This window comes from Aquarana catesbeiana, linkage group LG01, assembly GCF_042186555.1.
Source record: "Aquarana catesbeiana isolate 2022-GZ linkage group LG01, ASM4218655v1, whole genome shotgun sequence".
NCBI lineage: Eukaryota > Metazoa > Chordata > Amphibia > Anura > Ranidae > Aquarana > Aquarana catesbeiana.
The window spans coordinates 649,870,703-649,883,152 of record NC_133324.1 but is presented as its reverse complement, the minus strand read 5'-3'; the positions used below and the strand labels follow the sequence as shown (position 1 = coordinate 649,883,152).

General features: G+C 43.4%; 1 protein-coding gene across 1 annotated transcript in view; it reads left to right on the top strand.

Annotated features, from left to right (window-relative positions):
• The window catches only part of TSPAN5 (tetraspanin 5), a 198,890-nt gene that overhangs the window by 117,538 nt on the left and 68,902 nt on the right, over positions 1-12,450 (top strand). The window contains exon 3 of the mRNA XM_073601239.1: positions 7,166-7,216. The gene's annotated coding sequence lies outside the window, so the exon portion shown is untranslated. The remainder of the gene's footprint in view (positions 1-7,165; positions 7,217-12,450) is intronic.

Sequence of the window (12,450 nt, the reverse complement as noted above, 5' to 3'; positions counted from 1 at the left end):
CCAAACACCCCTTAAAATGTTTTTAAATGTGATTTGTGCTTTAAATTCAGGCAGGGTGCCAAAGGCTTTTTTTTGGGGGTCCCCAAATCATTTTGAACCCTCCCTCCCCCCAACTGCTAAGTCAGCTGATATCAATTCTCTATCTATCCTCAATCATCTATCTGCTGACTTTGCCAAACCCATACACACTATACCCACCTCTTTTGTGGTCAGATTTGTGGATGAATTCCCCAAAGCATGTAGTGCAAGGGCCTGCCTGTATACTTTCAAATGGTACTGTTTAAAGTTTTTGTATACTATTATCTTGATAGGTAATAGCAGAATGTCCAAATGTGCTAAAATGTGTACAATGTGTATTTATATCTTTGTATTTTGACACTTCTTACCTGTCCAGTGGGCTGCCAATAGTGTAACTAAAAGGAGGGGCTGTTCAAAGTAATACATATTATTTAGGCATCATCTCTCAATGAAGTGGAGAGGGTTACCTGTCCAAGAGCTTCCCCCCCCATAATGTTAGAAATGGCCCATGAGAGGTGGGGAGGGGGATTATGATAGGTGTACATTATACTTTGGTCTTTAAAAATTCCCATAAATAAATGTTATCTTGATGTTGGCCAAGAATGTTTGTGTCTAATCTGCTTTCCATGTTTATGTGCAAAAAGACTATTTTTTTTGTTTTCCTCCACAGTTTCCTTCCATGCCACAGGAATGGCAGACTGTGGCCTCCCAATTTGCCCAGCGGTGGGACTTTCCTAACTGAGGAGGGGCAATTGATGGGAAACACGTCCACATCATCCCACCACCCAACTCGGGGTCGTACTATTATATTTATAAGGGGTTCAATAGTATTGTGATGTTGGCGGTGATGTCGGCTACTTATGAGTTCCTGTATGTGGACGTGAGGAAGAATGGCCTGATGTCCGATGGTGGAGTCATCGCCCAGACGGAGTTCTACAGGCGTCTCCAGAATGGCAGCTTGGACTTGCCACCTCCAGAAGACAATGTGGAAGGACTCCCATTCGTCTTCATTGCGGATGAAGCCTTTGCGCTGGGGGACCATTTTATGCGGCCATTCCCGATGAGGACCCTCACCCCGGACCAGAGGGTTTTTAATTACTGGCTGGCCAGAGCCAGAAGAGTGGTGGAAAACACGTTTGGAATCATGGCCAGCCGGTTCTGCCTATTTCTTACACCCATACACATGGCGGAGTACAAACTGAATCATATTATCCTGGCGTGCTGTGTTCTACACAACTTTTTATGGCAACATTCTGCCAACTATGCTGGCTCAGTTGGGCCTGAGGCCGGAATTCAAAATGAACCAACCCTGACGGCGCTTGAAAGTGGCCGTCCTGGCTTGCCCTCCCTGAGTGCCCATGATGTCCGGCTAAGATACCTTGAATTCTTTGCGGGTAGGGGGGCTATCAATATGCCAGACAATGTGTAAAACCTTTTTCAAATAAAAAAAAAACAAAATAAGCAAATCTTTGGTGACATTTACTGCTTGTGTTTGTTTTAGCTGACCCTGACAGAAATGTGGTGAGTCCTGAAAATGGTGTGATTGTGTAACCTTACAAAGCACTGTTGGGTGTTATTTACTAAAGGCAAAGACACTTTGCACTACAAGTGCACTTGAAACTGCACTTGTAGTGCAAAGTGGATTTGCCCTTAGGAAATAACACCCATTGTCACAGAAAGCAGCAATTAGAGCACCCCAAAAGTGTTGTAGCGTTGAGACAATAATCCACACATTCTTTATTAACAATCTTTTTAATACCTGCACAATCACATGTGCATTTAGAAAAGGTTTTTAAAACAAACCAACATGTTTGTTGTATAACAATTGTTGGGGTCACATTAGAAAAAGTAGAAATGTCCATTTAAGATAAAACAGGCATGTTTAAAACCAACAAGAAAGACACAAATCTTGAACTTACAAAGTTCACATTTGGTAGAACTTGAAGGCAATATCAGACATGAGTATTTAGGAACTGTGTTTGATATTGCGTTCAGATGGGGTGAAGTCACCCCCGGAAAAGCCAAATTTTGAAGATGCATACAAATAGCCGAATGTCAACATGTGCTAGCTGCCATCATGAGGGATCAAGGGACGTGTTTTGGGGGAGCAACCCCTTCCTCACAGCTACTTTATTATTGAGGAAGGGGTTGCACCCCCCCCAAACGCGTCCATTGATCTCCCGTGATGGCAGATAGCACATGTTGACACACTGTGTGCATCCTCAAAATTTGGCTTTTCTCCAATTAGACAAAAAATGTAAAAATTGTAGCACACCATAAAAGAAAGGGCTTTGGAGGCGTTTTAAACTCTCCCCAAAACATCAATGATGTTCTTATATTTTTGAAGAACATCATTGATGCTTTTCTTGATGTTTTCCAAGTCCCTATTACACCCCATGATCTCCCCAATCAGGATCTGTGCACTTTCCGAGGTGAAATGCCCTGGATCCACAATATCACGATCACCTAAAAAGATATAAACCAAAAAAAAACATGGATTATAAATATGCAGGCATCCATTACTTCCTTAAGCCTGTGGTCGCAGACACTCACCTGTTGTGGTGCCAATTTCCACCACGTCTTCCTCCTCCTGCTCCTCTTGTCTTTGGGGGATTTCCCCTTCTTCCAGAGGTGTGGGGTCTCTGGTCTCCTCGGATGAGGGGTGTCCTCCCAGTCTTTTCTCCCCTATGTAATAACCAAATGGTATACTTAGCACACAGATATTTGATGGCAGAACTATAAATATGAAACATTGCTTGGAAGTGGGGTACAATTGTCTGTTTTGGGAGAGTTCCAAGATGTAGAATTTTTAGTGTCCTTTGTCAAGCTTCAATACTTACCTGTTTTGTACAAGCTTCACACATGGAGACACCCCTATAGTATACACTGGAGCACCTGTGTGGGACCCCCTAAGAAAAAGGGTGTTCTGGTGTCCCACACTAGTGCTCCAGCGTCCAGATGTGTAAACAGCTGCTGAGTGTCCTCTCCTTACACAGAATCTAGTTTGCATTTCATTCTATTAACAAACACATCTACACAACCAAATTAGTTTCAGACAAGTAGGCCCTAAAAAATGTTGGCAAATGCATATGGCCCAAACAATGGTGTTTTATAGGCCGAAAGAAAAATGTTTGATACGAACGAATAATGTGCCCATGAACATGAAAGTTGACATTTTAAACTGGATTAACAGTTAAGAAAAGCACATGAAGCTGCACGAACGTAATAAAGACAAAAAAGACTAGGAACACAGGACAACTACTTACTTTTTTGCAGCACTCTCTGGATTTTTCTGTACTGCTCGTGTTCTCGTAATTTCAGGTCCGACCACCGTTTCCTGAGCTGATCTTTCGATCGACGTACCCCGAAATTCCGATGCAGACTTTTGACCACTTTCGCCGTGATCTTGGCCTTTCGGACATTGGGGTTGGGGTAAGGTCCATACTTTCCATCATAGTCAGCCCTCTTCATTATGTCGACCATCTCCAACATCTCCCCAAAGGACATATTTGATGCCTTAAATCGTCTCCTTCTGGATCGGGATGTTTCAGGCTCCGGGCTTTCCTCCTCCTCCTCGTTGGTGTAAATATCAGACACCTGCTCTGACTCTGCCATGTGCTCTTCCTCACTGCGCCGAACGAGAAGGGGTGGAAAATAGACTAGAAAGAACGTCAGGGGCGGGCGGAGTTTCACGCATGCGCAGTGTCTATAAAGCGTAACACGCGTGCGTAGTACGTACGATCTGTAAGCGGAGGAAGGAGTAACGGAGGCGCCGATCGTGATAACGAAGATAAGATTTAACATTGGGCCTATACTGCTTCTAGATTGAAGCCCTTTATTTGCACAAGTTTAGAAGACTTTAGGCTGACATTAGGGTTTGTCTTGTGTTGTGTCTTGCAGTGAAAATGGATATCTTGAAAGATCAGGACTTTATGCCAATCTTCATTGATATGTTCAGGGAGCTGCCTTGTCTGTGGCAGATAAACCACCCGGAATATAAGAACCAAACAAAGAGGAAGGCAGCGCTGGATCAATTGCTGGAATTTGTGAAGACGGTGATCCCCACGGCAGACATGACCTATTTGAAGATCCTAATTGGTGGCCTGAGGAGCACTTATCTAAGGGAGCACAAGAAGGTCCAGGATTCCCAGAGATCCGGAGCTGCAGATGGCATCTATGTCCCCAGGCTGTGGTACTATGACAGGCTGCATTTTCTGGCAAGTCAGACTGAACCCAGGTCAGCACTCTCCACTCTTCCTTCCACGCTTCCTTCCACCTCAGCTGAGGCTTCTGACGCCCAACCTGGGCCTTCCAGGCAGCAACATGTGGAGGAGCCCAGCTTGAGCCAGGTATAGCATTCCTCTAAATATTTCTGCATGTCCAATCAATGATGTTAACTAGATGTTAGTTTGGAGTACTAATTTCTGATTGTGATTGATGATGCAAAAACTAAAACCATGTCCCTTTTTCATACACAGGAAAGTCTCAGCCAGGAGGTGGCCGGGCCAAGCAGGCTGCCTGATACCCAGGTCCCTCCCCTACACCTTCAAAGACAAAGTGGCAGGAAGAAGAGTAACCTGGAGGAGGCTGCCATAGGCCTCTTTTGGAAGGCTACAGAGGCCCTGAGAAGCCCCCACAGTGTGGAGGAGGACTTTGCTTGCATAACTGCCTGCAAAATGCTGCAGATGGAGGAGGGCCAACGACTCCTGTATGAGTCCTTAATTTTGGAAGCTCTCAATAAGGGGTTGAGGGGCCAAATAACATTTGCTACCCACATTTGTGACCTCACACATAGTCCTCCTCCTCCTCCAGGTCCTACTACTCCTCCTCCTCCAGGTCCTACTACTCCTCCTCCTCCTCCTCCAGGTCCTACTCTTCCTCCTGCCACATCTCCAACACCAGAGCCACAGCCAGGAAGGAAGCGTGGAAAGAAGACCAGAAAGTGATGACCATGGGTCCAGTCTGGTCTGGCAAAAGATGCAGCCTCTTGTAGTACCACAGCCTGGGGACACAGATGTCATCTGCTGCTTTCCGGATCTCTGGGACTTCTGGACCAGACTGCACTCCCTTAGATATGGACTCCTCAGGCCACCAATTTTGATGTTAAATAATTGATGTCTGCCCTGGGGGTCCAAGGCTTCGCCAATTTCTGTTGTTTCTCCAGCGTTGCCTCCCTCTTTGTTTGGTTCTGAGCCCTTAATAAAGGATTTTTTGTTTCAATTATACTCGCCTATGTGTGTTTTCCTTCAAAAAGGACAGTTTGTTGGTGAGGAGGCAAGTACATTTCAAAACTACAATGTGAAATTAACAAGAGAGACCAACACCAAACAATCTCATTGAGATTAAATAATACAAGATAATAATGGTGTTGTGGTAACTTGACACACAAAACACACACAAAAATATTCTGGAATAAAAAGCAAAAAAAAAGTAAAAAAAAAAAAACAGCCTTGAAAAAAAATTTTTTACAATTAAAAACAAACAAAAAAAATTGTTGTTTTTGTTTGTTGTTGAGTGCGCTGTATTAAACCATTTTTTATATTGCAGCGTGACGAAAGTGCTGTATCCACTGCAAACGCTAATTTTACTAGACCGAGCTGTTCCGTCTGGGAATTTCTCTGAGCATGCGTGGCACTTTATGGGTCGGAACTGGCCACACACGGTCGGAATTGACGCGATCGGATTTTTTTGTCGGAAAATTTTATAGCCTGCTCTCAAACTTTGTGTGTCGGAAAATCTGATGGAAAATGTCAGATGGAGCCCACACACGGTCGGAATGGCCGACAACACGCTCCGATCCGACATTTTCCATCAGAAAATCCGACCGTGTGTACGGGGCATTAGTCTTTTCTTACAATGCAGTATTTGTTGTAAACATATATTTGAAGTTATGGTCAAGATTCAGTTTAATTCAAATCTCTAAATGGATATGTTCATGCCTACTCCAGTTTATTGAGATTCTAAAATCTTCAGTTATAAACAACTTTTACACTCAAAATTATCTAATATATTTCCATTACATGGAGTATTTATCATTCTTTTTTATTAACACTATAAAAAACTGAAGTCTATTATAAATTGAATTCATTTCCATTTGTTGTAAACATAGAGTAACATTTTTTCTTGCAACATCTGTACTTCAATATTATACTCTAATAATTTTGTCAGATATTCTGCATTTGTTGATATTCAGTGTTTCTAAAATAAAAAACTTTTGAACGAGAAAAATGTGTGAAATTCTAAATAAAGCAGAATTAAAATAATTTTCTCACAATTTTAGTCAGACACTTTCCTTTACCAGCATGACTGTGCCCTTGTGCACAAAACCAGGCCCACAATGACATGATCTGACAAACTTGGTGTGGTGGAATTTGAGTGACTTGACCCCAGTCCCATTGAACACCTTTCCGATGAATTTGAATGACAATTCGTGCCCAACATCTGTACCTGACATCACAATGCTACAGGGGCATACAATTCCCACAGACACACTCCAAAATTTTGTGGAAAGCCTTCCCAGGAGAGTAGAGGCTGTCAAAAAGTGGGGATGGCTCCCATGGTCTTGGTTTAGAATGTCAAAAAAGTTTTTATACATGTGATGATTTATGTACCCACAGATTTTTGGCCTATATAGTGTATATCTAACCCTCAAACACTTGAACCTTAGCATACATACACAATTATTTTATGGACAACAAGTGTTCACTGGTAGTATGTACATGCTTGCACAAAATACAGATAAAGTCTAACAAATCTGCCTTTGAACACAACACAGGTAAGCATATAAAGCCATTGATGGCCAAATAGTGCAAAGGAATACATTTTTTGAGCGCAAATTTCATCTCGGGTGGGATCACCAGTATTGGGTAAGTGATGAGTCTGATAAACACACATACAGTTACTGAGCAGCAAGCTGTATCTGTCAAGCTGTATGGCTGAATGCCCATCATAACAAGCTCTTATATTTAGGGGTCTATTTATCATTGTTTTTACCCAAGATTTGCACAACTTTAACTTGAGATTGACACATTTTGTAATTGAATTTTATGTTGTAAAGTGTGAAAACCTTAATCAATAGATTCAGATGAAATATTTGTGTCTGCTTCTAAAATATTCAAATTAACCCCCTGCTCTTTATCTCTTTCAGTTTTTGGGGATAGCCTTTCTTGGAGTTGGCCTATGGGCATGGAGTGAAAAGGTATGTATTAAAATTGTAATTTGTGTGGTGTATGTGTGTATATGTGTATATATATATATATATATATATATATATATATATATATATGTTATATTCAAAGGATACAAGTGTTTCTCTATGTAAAAGGGTTATTTATAGAATACCACATTTATATTTAATGACATACATAGCTTCTTATTCCGTTAGCTAAAAAAAGAGTATTAAGCCTCGTACACACGATCCGATTGTTGACAGACAGAGTGTCAGACTTTTGTCCGAAGGGTGTGTGCCTGTATTTTGTCTTGCATACTAACGGCACACAGTTGTCGGCCAACAAACACGTACGTAGTGACTTTGTGGAATTTCAGCTCTTGAGCGCCACCCTTTGGGCACCTTCTGCTAATGTCGTGTTTGAGCATTGATTCTGAGCATGTGTGTTTGGACTTTGGACTTTTGTGTGACGGACTTGTGTACACACGATACGAAAATCTGACAACAGACCATTGCCGCCAAAAATTTATAAGCCTGCCATCCAACATTTGTTGGTCGAAAGTTGGACAACAATTGTCTAATGGAGCATACTAACGGTCGGATTTAGGCAGTCTGTCATCACACAATTCCCTGTCGAAAATCCGATCATGTGTACGGGGCGTTAGTCTCACATTTCATTGTGTGTTATGAAAACTACTTTCCATACCGCCTTTATTTCAGTTTTTATATAATATCCTGAAAGTTGTACCTACTGGGTGTATTCCTGAATGCTGTTACTATGAACCTATACTTAAGAAATAATAAATGAATCACATCATAACAGGTAGCGAGGCACCTACATTGCATTGTAGAAGATGCTGGAAGGGGGAGCTTAAGCACCAACTTGGAGAGAAAAATAATTTTCATATAACATGTACACTGAATTAGCATGCCTCCTAAAGTATAACCAAACCCACCTATTCTTTACAGCCAAAGAAGCTGCCATCTTAGTCTCTGGTTGATCTGCAGGTGCTATGGTGCTACACATGGGATCAGTTATGATGCCAACCATTTGATTGATTGACAGTTTGGTTGAGAGCACAAGCAATTGCGACTGTTATCATTCACGGCATGTGTTGACTGTAACTGTTTTGGAAAACCGTTAAATTGATAGATTTAGTTATGCTGTAAATGTCCTTTTGTTCCATTTTGATTGAACAAACATGACGTTAGATCTTTTGATATTTCCCTTGGGCTGGTGCTCTTTAAGTAAAAGCTTACCCCTTTAGTAATTGAAGGCCTAGCTAAGCTATCCAACTAGTGGTTTAACCACTTGCCGCCCACCATATAGCAATATGACGTTGGCAAAGTGGTTGCGATATCCTGACCAGACGTCATATGACGTCGCCAGGATATCAAGCCGCTGCACGCCCCCGGGGGCATGCGTCGCGGCGATCGTTGTTGCGGTGTGTCAGTCTGTGTCCAGTCACGGCTGATCATGATGTAAACAGGAAGAGCCGTTGATTGGCTTTTCCTCACTCGCGTCTGTCAGACGCGCGTGAAGGACAGCCGATCAGCTGTTCCTCTGACGGGGGGTCTCTGCTAATTGATTATCAGCGCAGCCCCCCCAAGGATGCTCACACTGGACCATCAGGGATACCACTAGGGATGCCAACACTAGTCACCACCAGGTATGCCACCCTAGACCACCAGGGATGCCAATCAGTGCCCACGATGGGCATCACTGATTGGCATCCATCAGTACCATCCATTAGTCTACATCAGTGCCACCTATCAGTGCCCACCCATGCCCATCCATGCCGCCTACCAGTGCCCATCGGTGCTGCCTATCAGTGCCCACCTGTGCCGCCTATCAGTGCCACCTATGTGTACCCATCAGTGCTGCATATCAGTGCCACCTATCAGTGCCGCAGATTAGTGCCCATCAGTGCCACCTCATTGGTGCCCATCAGTGCCCGTCAGTGAAGGAGAAAATGTACTTATTTACAAAGTTTTGTAACAGAAACAAAAAAAAAATGTTTTCAAAATTTTCAGTCTTTTTTTATTTTTTTAGCAGAAAATAAAAATCCCAGAGGTGATCAAATACCACCAAAAGAAAGCTCTATTTGTAGGAACAAAATTATAAAAATTTAGTTTGGGTACAGTGTAGCATGACCACGCAATTGTCATTCAAAGTGCGTCAGCGCTGAAAGCTGAAAATTGGTCTGGGCAGGAAGGTGTATAAGTGCCCGGTATTGAAGTGGTTAAATAGTTTGCAACAACTGCTTTCCTTTTTTATTCCAGTTACCCATTCTTAGAGTAGATACAGTGCATAGCTTTCCCTTCTGGCAAGTCACACATTATTTGCAAAGTGAAAAGGATTTAATTTTCCTTTTTCTATGGAAAATAATGATAACATTGTTAGAGGTTTTCCTGCATGGACATAATTGGTCAATTGGTCACACTGCATTCATTAGGCTTGTGTTGGCAGGGCTGTAGTTACAATTCCATACAGTAGACCTGTACCTATGGAAGACATAGTCAAAGAGACAGCTTCCCTGTAAAGTCAGGCTTTGATAACACAGGCAAGCGTAAGCGTGCGCCCTTGCGAAGGCTGTGTTTGCCCGTACAGCAATGACTATGTTTTTACATATGATAGGAAAACAAAAGCAGTGGGGTATAAGGCCTCCTTCACATGAGCATACTATAGCAGGCACCCATGCAAGGGCTGTGTTTGCAGTCTCATTCATGTCAGTTGAGATGCAGAGGCTGCATAGGCACAGCCGATGCCCCCAATTCGACAGCTGTGTGGGTGTGGGTGCACAGGCCTGAATGTAGGGTAAAGCCCACCTCCTTTTTTTTATAAAAGTAAAAATGTAGTCATCTCATATAATCTATTTATTACCAGTCAGAATATTCCAAGCCAGGTTAGGAGCAGTAAAAAAAAAAAAAAAAAAAAGTTCCATGTAAAAGCAGTGATCTTAGCAGATGGGCGTTGCATTGGATACCAAAGATTGTGTAACTGCAATCTCCAGGGATGGAAATTTGGCCCTGGTTGTATCTGATACTCCAATGGCCCTTTAGACTAATGCCACGTACACACGATCGGAAATGCAGCCAGCAAAACTCTGATGAGAGCTTTTTGCCAGAAAATGCGACCGTGTGTATGCTCCATCGGTCTTTTGCTGGCGGAATTCCAGCCAGCAAAAGATTGAGAGCATGCTTTCTATTTTTCGGTCGGGAAAAGTTCCTATCTGAAAATGCGTTTGTCTGTATGCAATTCGGACGCACAAAAAATCACGCACGCTCGGAAATAATTTGACGCATGCTCGGAAGCATTGAACTTCATTTTCTCGGCTCTTCGTAGTGTTGTACGTCACCGCGTTCTTGACGGTCAAAAGTTCAGAGGACTTTTGTGTGACAGTGTGTATACAAGGCAAGCTTGAGCGGAATTCCGTCGGAAAAACCATCCAAGTTCTGATGGAAATTCCGATCATGTGTACGCGGCATAACTGTTTTGGGTCATCTACACTGATGTTTGCTTAGAAACAGAATAGGTGCCACCTAAGAAAATAAAAATGATTCTTCATTGTGTCAGTTACACAACTGTAGACCAGAAATAATTAACCAGATGTAGGGAGGTGCTGGTGAAATAATCTGCATTAATTATGGAAATTGGACATCGGTAACGTGAGGAAAGTAATGGCATAAAGAGAAGAGAAATACTTGAAGGAATGGTTAGGAAAGTAAAAATAAAATACTGAGCCTGATATTTGTGTGGCACTTTATTGATTTCCTTAGCAGTTTGTGATTATTTCCTAACCATTTACTTTTCTCCTTGGGGGCAGAATAGTAAGACAGAGTTCCATTTACCTGTCTGTTCTAGTTACATCAAATGCACTTAGTGCTATACAAGAAACCAGAGTGTTCTATCTGGTGAAATCCCAACAAAGCAGAAGACACTAAAATGTCTTCCTTAACTATGTCTGTCTGTTTGGCTCCAGAATATGTTTATACTTTAAAAAGACAGGAATCTGAGGACTCGTATATTATCAGTAGCTTCTGAGTGGTTTAGTGGTTAGCACTGAGGTCCTCATTTTGAATCCGAGCAGGACACTACCCACAGGGAGTTTATATGTTCTCCCTGTGCTTGTGTAGGTTTTTTTTGGGTGATCCGATTTCCTCCCACACTGGTAGGTAAACATGCTGGTAGGTTAATTGGCACCTTTCTAATTTGGCCCTTGTATGTTTGTGCATATACCGTTTTTTATCGGCGTATAACACCCCAGTTTTAAGAGGATAGTTTAAGGAAAAAATGTTTTCACAGTCCCCATCCCCGTCCAGTATACAGCCCCCATCCAGTATACAGCCCCCCTCTCTGTCCAGTATACAGCCCCCATCCAGTATACATCCCCCCATCCCAGTACACAGCCCCCCTCCCCAGTACACAGACCCTCAACCAGTATACAGCCTCCCATCCAGTATACAGCCCCCCTTCCCAGTATACAACCCCCCTCCTCAGTATACAGCCCCCCTCCCCAATACACAGCCCCCCACCCAGTATACAGCCTCCCATCCAGTATATAGCCCCCCTCCCCAGTATACAGCCTCCCTCCCCAGTATACAGCCCCCCATCCAGTATACAGCCCCCCATCCAGTATACAGCCCCCCATTCAGTATACAGCCCCCCATCCAGTATACAGCCCCCCTCCCAGTACAGAGCCCCCATCCAGTATACAGCCCCCCTCCCCAGTACACAGTCCCCCATCCAGTACACAGCCCCCATCCAGTACACAGCCCCAATCCAGTATTACAGCCCCTCATCCAGTATACAGCCCCCCATCCAGTACACAGCCCCCATCCAGTACACAGCCCCCATCCAGTATACAGTCCCCCATCCCAGTATACAGCCCCCCATCCCAGTATACAGCCCCCATCCCAGTACACAGACCCCCATCCAGTATACAGCCCCCCTCCCCAGTATACAGCTCCCCCCATCCAGTACACAGCCCCCCATCCAGTATACAGCCCCCCTCCCCACTACACAGACCCCCATTCAGTATACAGCCCCCCACCCAGTATACAGCCCCCTCCCCCTGCACTCCCAGGAAACCCCCAGTCTCCTGGGACAGCACTGCCAGCATTCTCTACAGTTAAGAAAAAAAAATCACTGCCAGCCCCTTCTACACTACTCCTTCTGTCTCACTCCTATTGTAAAATGAAGCTTCCATATAGCTCAATAGCTCAGTTTTTTCCATTGACCTGGTCACACGACTGCTCTCTGA